Source organism: Cornus florida, unplaced genomic scaffold (genome assembly GCF_030987335.1).
Source record: "Cornus florida cultivar Cherokee Brave unplaced genomic scaffold, ASM3098733v1 CherokeeBrave_3.0.0_Hap2_Chr05, whole genome shotgun sequence".
Classification (NCBI taxonomy): Eukaryota; Viridiplantae; Streptophyta; class Magnoliopsida; order Cornales; family Cornaceae; genus Cornus; species Cornus florida.
The window spans coordinates 96,902,491-96,910,403 of NW_026775575.1; the positions used below are offsets into that span (position 1 = coordinate 96,902,491).

At 31.2% G+C, this 7,913-nt stretch overlaps 1 pseudogene; it reads left to right on the forward strand.

Moving 5' to 3' along the window:
• Positions 1-2,397: 2,397 nt before the first annotated feature.
• Positions 2,398-4,334, forward strand: LOC132309795 (bidirectional sugar transporter SWEET9-like; annotated as a pseudogene).
• Positions 4,335-7,913: the final 3,579 nt, after the last annotated feature.

Consider the following 7,913-nt stretch of genomic DNA (forward strand, 5'->3'; position numbering starts at 1 on the left):
TAGGGCGGAGTTGCTCAAAATTCCCAAGTTTTGAATTCAATTAAAACCATGATAGACTTGAATTCAATTAAAATTTAAAACATGATATTTTCATTCAAAAACATGTTATTTACCTTTAAACTACGTTGCACGTGGTCCCAGGTGTACGGCACAAGTCAGACTGCCAATTGCAAAAACACTAATTATATATCTTAAGTATGTGATTGATTGGTTATGAAAAAGGAAAGAAAAAGTGCCATTTGTATCACAAACAACCCGCACTTTGCTACATATTTAATAAATTAGCTTATTATTATTACATAACTTGAGGATAAGTACCAAAAAACAAACTTAAAAGTAGATTTACAGTGAATATAACATTTTTCACATACAAAAAATTTTCCCTAAATTTTAATTTGGTATAGATAGGTCCTCTGGCAAATTTAACTCCTTATATTATTAACTAAATTACTTTTACTGAACTATTTTATAAAATATATAAAAATAAATAATTTTGTAAAATGATAAAAAAATGACGTTATTGTAGGATGCCGGCAATGAGCAAGTAAAGATAAAAATATAAATTAAAAATAAAAATAAAAGTATAAAAGAAAAGTAAAGATAAAAAAAGAAAATAAAAAACAAAAGTAAAGTGCAAACTAAAATAAATAAATATGTCCAAACTCTAAAAACTAGTACACTCTGGTATTGAGATACATATATATATATATATATATATATATATATATATATATATATGTTTAATAGTGTTGGTAAGAAAAAAAATAAAATAAAGAAAAAATAAAAAATAGAAAACAGTAAACTGAAATCTTAAAAAATTCAAAACTTTATTCTACAAATTTTCAAAGTTTTTTTTTTTTAAAAAAAAAGAAAAGAAAAGAAGAAAAAAAAAAGTATTGTGCACATAACACTCTTATATTATGAAATTAGTAGTATATATACCCCCTTAAACATTTTCAAAAGTGTAAAAGGGCAAAATTGGTATTACGGCACTAATTTATGTCACATTTTTTTATTGAAAGGTATTTTTGCACAATGTGAAAAGATTTGGAGTGTTTTTTGCACATTTTTTCAAATATGGGATAAAAGTACTACGCGGAGTATACTTTAAGGGTGTTTTTTACACTTGTCCCTCTAACTTAGTAATGAAATCAATAATAAATGAATATATAAATATATTTGCATTTAAGGGTTAGAATCGGACTGGAGACTCCGGGAGTTGAACCTAGCCCCTCCCTTGTTTCTAAATAACAAACTCGATCAATTTACTAAAGTGTGACGGTATTGTTCAAAAGGGCTAGGTTTAAGTGTCTCCACTCAGACACAAAATTTTATTTATTTTTGAATAATAAAGAAAACATTGTACACTCTTTTTTTTGCCCATGTCGGACAGATCTTCCTTCTCCTCCCCTCCCCTAGAGGATGAGGATGGAAAGATTACCCGGGAATTATTCCATTTCACTTAATCTTTCATAATAATAATCTATTTAGATTGGGGAACAAAAGCGGTTTAGATTATTATTATTATTGAAAGTTAGCTGTTTGCAGAGGCCAAGCCATGATTTTATTTAACAGGGGCACAATGTTGTACTTGATTGAACAAAAAAAAAAAAAAAAATTTCAACAAGTATGAAAAAAATAAATTGTTTAAATCAAAAAGCAAACAAGAAAAAAAAAAATTGTAATATAATATGCTAAAATAAGTAGTGTAAGAAAACAAATAAGAACCAAAATATTGATTAATAATATTTTCAATTACATTTATACTCAGTGGGTATTCTCGTTTTGAAGCGATGTACATATGAATTGATTTAAATATGTAGAAGAAAAATAAAAGAAATAAGAAGGGAAAATTTTGTTATAGTACAGGATTATACATAAGTGAAAAAAGAAAAATTTTAAGAGATCAAAAAAATAAATAAATAAAACAAACAAACAAACAAACAAGAACAGGAAAAAGAAATAGCAAAGAAAAATTAGACAACTTCTAAGGGAAGAAAAAATATGGTATAATTTAAGAAGGGGTATATATGTAACTTTTTTTTTTTCAAAAGAAAATTAAAGGAATTTTAAAACTTTATGGGGGCATTATTAAGATTTACCATACAGGTTGGAGAAGAGCGGGCGCCGGGGGAACGCAAAAGTCCACACACAGACACACCTAAGTCAAATGTAAAGAACATCATAAGATTCACATTTACACTCTAGAACCTAGCATGAAAACCAGAGTCGGTTGAATTAATGTCCCAACCTCTATATATAAATGGAGTCTCGTAGCTATTGCTTATATATGTGCTTAATTGTGAACAATAGCTACTTCTCTCTACTTGAATATACTGCTGTGTGACTGTGTGTGGAGAGAAAGAGAGATCAAGGGGTTGTGCTTTAGACAAAGACATGGGTCTTCTCTCTAGTCATGGGGCTTTCGCATTTGGCCTTCTAGGTAGAAATTAATACACAGCTTGTATCTGTCACCTTATATATATATATATATATATATATATATATATATATATTTTATATTTCTTGATACTTCTTATTTGCAGTGGTCGATTAGTATTGCATGATGTTGCACTGTCAATTCTATAGCCTGTACGTTATGAATAAGAAATTCTAATGCTCCGTACTTACGGACAAGTACTGTTCTTAAACTGGTATATATATATATATGGTATAATTTGAAGGCTCGACTCATAAGTCATAAGCTAGGTCAATATATGACAATATCTAGAATCATTTTCAGTCAACGAATAGTGTAGTACGGAGTAGGGACACATGCATTTTAATCATATAATGCAAGGACAAACGTACTGCATGCCATGCATGCATGTTTTTTTGGGCAAGTAACTGCGTGCATGTTTATATTTTCTTTTATGTTCTTTCCAAACTTTAAATATTCAAACCTTGTATTACAGATAGATTGGTTCATACATGCAGATTTAACAATTTTAATAAATTTTCTTTTCCTTTAATTTTGTCTGCTGATGCTGCAGGTAACATCGTCGGGTTCTTGGTGTTCCTTGCACCAGTGTAAGACGTCTATTTTGACGTTTTTAACATTAATTCTTACAATATTCTTTATGGGATTCAAGCTAAACAATATATGAGTAACAGGGAGTACTGATTCTGAATTTTGATGGCAGACCGACGTTCTATCAAATTTACAAGAAGAAATCAGCTGAAGGGTTTCAATCACTTCCTTATGTGGTTGCCTTATGCAGTGCCATGCTTTTGATATACTATGCACTCCTCAAGTCCAATGCCACCCTTATCATCACCATCAACTCGTTTGGCTGTTTCATAGAGACCATATACATATTACTCTATCTATTTTATGCACCAAAGAAAACTAGGGTATTAATTAATTAATTAACTACCAATTAATCTCTATATTACTTACTTGTAATTAAGTAGTATCTTTTCTTGATTACTCAAATGTATGGTCTTCCAATTATTGAAGTTTGGACCATTGGAATTGCAGATCCAAACCATGAAGCTGTTTATTTTGCTGAATGTTGTTGGATTCGGCGGCCTCCTCCCGTCTCAATATTGTTGGATGGTTTTGCCTTATTTTTTCTCTGTGCGTTTTTGTTGCACCTCTCTGCATTGTGGTACGTGGGTAACCCCTATATATATATAGTAGGATCTCTATATATGTGTGTGTGCACGTGTGTAGGCTGTAATTCTCCACTTGTTCATTCAAAATGAATATATTGTTCATTTGATGATTTTTATTTCTTGCATATCGATACATAATTTCTTCTTTTTTTGATGTTGTGCAGAGAAAAGTTATAAGAACCAAAAGCGTGGAGTATATGCCATTTCTTTTATCATTTTTCCTTACACTAGGTGCAGTTATGTGGTTCTTCTATGGTCTGCTAGAGAAAGACTATAACATTGCTGTAAGTGTATATATATATTATACATATACATATATTATTTGCACCCTAGCTAGCTAATTAGTTAAAACTTCTTATTTTTTCACTAAGATTTTCTTAATTTTAACAACATTCTTTTTCAATTCATGTCAATAGATTCCAAATATAGTGGGTTTTGTGTTTGGTGTTCTCCAAATGGTGCTTTATGTAAAGTACAAGAACCCGAAGAAAGCTGACAAAGAGCAAAAGCTTCCTGAATCACAAGTCGACAAAAGTATAACTTTGGAGGAGCAAAAGCTTCCTGAACTAACAGAACAGATCATCGATGTCGTGAAGTTGAGTGCAATGGTGAGCTCGGAAGAAATGCTGGCAGTGGACTCACAAAAGAAGGATATTAATGGACATGATGAGATAGTTGGAGATGAGAATGTGGCTAGGGATAACATGGAAGCTTGATTAAAGGGATGTCAACATATATATATATTTACATATCCATATATGCAGTTCTGCAAGTAGCTAGTCCAGAGCTTTCTCTTCTGTCAAGTGTGTCGGTCTTTCTTAGTCGAAGAAATTCTCTCCCTCTTTCTTGTATACTTTTTTCCCTTTTGCTTTTGTGAGTAGCAAGTTCTTACTTATCATCAATGTTACACAAAATATAGTGATAAGAGTGTCCTTGTAATACAAATAATAAATGATTTAAAAGGGTTCAGAAGCAAACCGAATTCAAATTAAATCTCAAATAATAATTTATCCTTCTTCAATACTCATTTAGGGTAATGAAGGGTCAAAATTTTCAATATTTTGTGTTGGATTACACACATATGCATATAACCATGCAATTAATTAAGGCGTGATCTTGTTATCAAAGCTTTTTGAGTAAAAGGAAGCAATGTCACAATATAAATTTAGAAGATAATTAAAGGAGATGGAGGAGCCCAAAGAAAATATTTTATTTAAGTTTATTTGAAAAAAATGATTAGAATAACATGAGTTTATATAGACTTCAAAAGATTGGGATCCTTTATTGTACTCTGATCATTACTCCGATACATTAATGTTTTGTTCAAAAATTTAATTGTTTCAACTCTCTCTCCCTCTTTAAGATACCTTGTTTTTCTCTCAATATACAACACCTTCTCTCTCTTCTTTCTTTCCAACGTGTTGTCACACCAGCAAATTTCAAATTTCCTTCTCTTTCTTCTTTGTCTCTCTACAGATGATCCGCAAATCATATTTTACACACTTGGGAATTATTATTAATATTTTTTTTCACTCATACTTGGGATTTGGATTTTGACATTTTGCTACTGGAACAGGATCCAGTAAAATGTAAGGGAATCTAATCACTAATTGCATGGTATATTCCCTCATACTTAAGGTATCAGTTAGTCAAAAGCAAAAAGTTATCAATTCAATTTTCTAAATTAGGGGCTTCTCTTTCATTTAATGCCCATGTATCATTTCAAGGACGAATCTATTAATTGTTAATGAAGTGGATTAATATTTTTTTTGGTGGATTAAATTTAATAATTTTTTTTTTTTTTTTTAAAGACTAGGCTAAAATTGTGTATAATAATTTTTTTTCTTTTTTCTTTTTTCGGTGGATTCAAATCTACCGGTGCCCACCCCTAAATCCGTCCCTTTGTCCCACAACAAGTTCATAGATGCTAGCTACGCTCTAACACAACTTTTAATGCGACAAATAATTTGATGAGGAGAATTGGTCTTGTTCCTAAAGATCCTTGCATTCCTTTCCATCCATATAAAATAAATTGCAGCATTGATAACAAGCTTATGGATGAAGAAGTTCTTAGAGCCCCATGTGATGGAACATCAATTAATTAAATCTCCCCAATTGTCTGGAGCAATGTAAAACCCTGCTACATGCTGAATAAACACCCAAATGTGAGCACTGAAGCTGCACTGAAAAAAGAGATGATCCGGTGAACATAGTGCTTGTTTCTCATTGGCTTTGAATCCAGTGTGTATAGCCTACTCCTGCAGGCAAGCCAGACAATCACACTATGCTTTGGGATGTTGTTCTTAAACCAAATCAGATGAGACCATGCAAAGGCTATTGAGGGAGTGCTAGGTATCTGATTGCATGTGCTAGTGAGAACTGATTGTTGGGACTTGGGATCCATATCACATTATCCCTCTCGGCACTAGGCAAGGGAAGACTTTGCAGTTGGGATATGAACCTTTGTGTATGAAAGAACTGTAGATGCTGAGATGAAGGTGGGATTACCCACTGATAGCTGGAAATTAGGCTATCAATTGTGTGTAACGTGACCAATTTGTTCACAGCTCTACACATGTTCTTCCAATCATATTTTACATACCTTGGATTTCGATTTTGAAATTTTGCTACTAGAACAGTATCGATCCCGGAAAATGTAAGGGAATCTAATAACTAATTGCATGGTATATTCCCTCATACTTAAGGTATCAATTAGTGAAAAGCAAAAAGTTATCAATTCAATCTTCTAAATTAGGGGCTTCTCTTTCATTTAATGCCCATGTATCCTTTGTGCCACAACAGATTCGCCAACTCTTTTAATGGACCTTTTCTTTTCAGGCTCTTGTAATCATCTTCAAAATTCATACAGAAAAATTCAGGTTTTAAACATTATGGTCCACCCTTTTTCATCTGCATGTCCTTCTCTTTCTTCTTTCTCTCTCTTCACCATCCTCCCTCTTCCGTCTCTGTACACACACACATAAGCATGCAGGTGAGTTAATTTGAGGACGACAGATTTTTATTAGTATTATTATTATTTTTTGTTTTGAGAAGAACAGAATAATCCTGTGTTCTACCTTAAGTTATTTAAAGAATACAAAAATATATAATTAAAGAGTTAATTTGTCAAACATCATCATCCATTATCACTGTCTTCCCATTTTAGTCTACATTTTTTTGTGACAATAATGTTAAAATGACATCATTATCAACTTTTCTTTTCTATCTATAAACGACATCTTTGAATGGTGTTGTGTCATGTTGGTTTGGCAAACTATATATGGACCTATTTTCACACTAACCTAATTAGTATGAATACTTTTATTACCGTATTATTTTCATATTTTCATATTAATATTGTTTGAATACTTTGTAAACAAATTCCTAATTTAAAATTTTATATATTTTTTATTTTTAATACGTGTCCAATATTTCTTAAATTTTTCAGAATATATTGTTAACAAATTTTGAACATTAAAATATAAATTTCCGTATCATATTATCATAAGTATAATTGTTTTGTAATATAAAAGCTCAAATTTTATTTTAAAAAGAAGTAGTGATACATATATATACACATCATAATTTGGTTCAAAATTTAAAATATATTAACAATTGTATTTAGATTCACAATTTTATAAAATTATTGATCTAAAATTATTATTTTTATTTTATTTTATTTTATATAAAAATACAATTTACTATTTTTTATTATCTTATCCTACCCTATTAGTATCTTATTATTAAAAATAAATTATTATATTACCATAACCATTCAGTATTGTACTCATATTCCGTATTCTTATCCTCTCTGCTTCTTAATCAGCAACCAATATAATCACTTGAATTGCAATTCAAAATAATTATATATATATATATATATATATATATACACACACACTCATTCATGAATAAATGATTTATGGGCAGAAAGTCTTCAACCAGACGGGAACTCTAGTGGATCCCACCACACCAGCTGGTGCATGTTTTCACTTTTAAATTGAAGACTCGCCATTGAAGACTGAACACGACACAGAGATTGACTCAAAGTTGGTAGAAGTGGCTGTACTTTGTTGGCTGGAAAGTGGGCCGACTCTAAGAGTGGGACGCCACCACATGCACCTGCTGGTGTTTTCTATTAAAATATTTAATTGGATGTTTGGTTGGAAGGTAAGAATTAAAGAGGGACAGACGAGAGGGTAATAAAAAAATTCTGTGTGTTTCGTTGGAGGGAGAGACTGTGTGTTGCTGGAGGGAAAGAATGAGGAAGGAATTGCGGAGGATAAAGAAGAAAA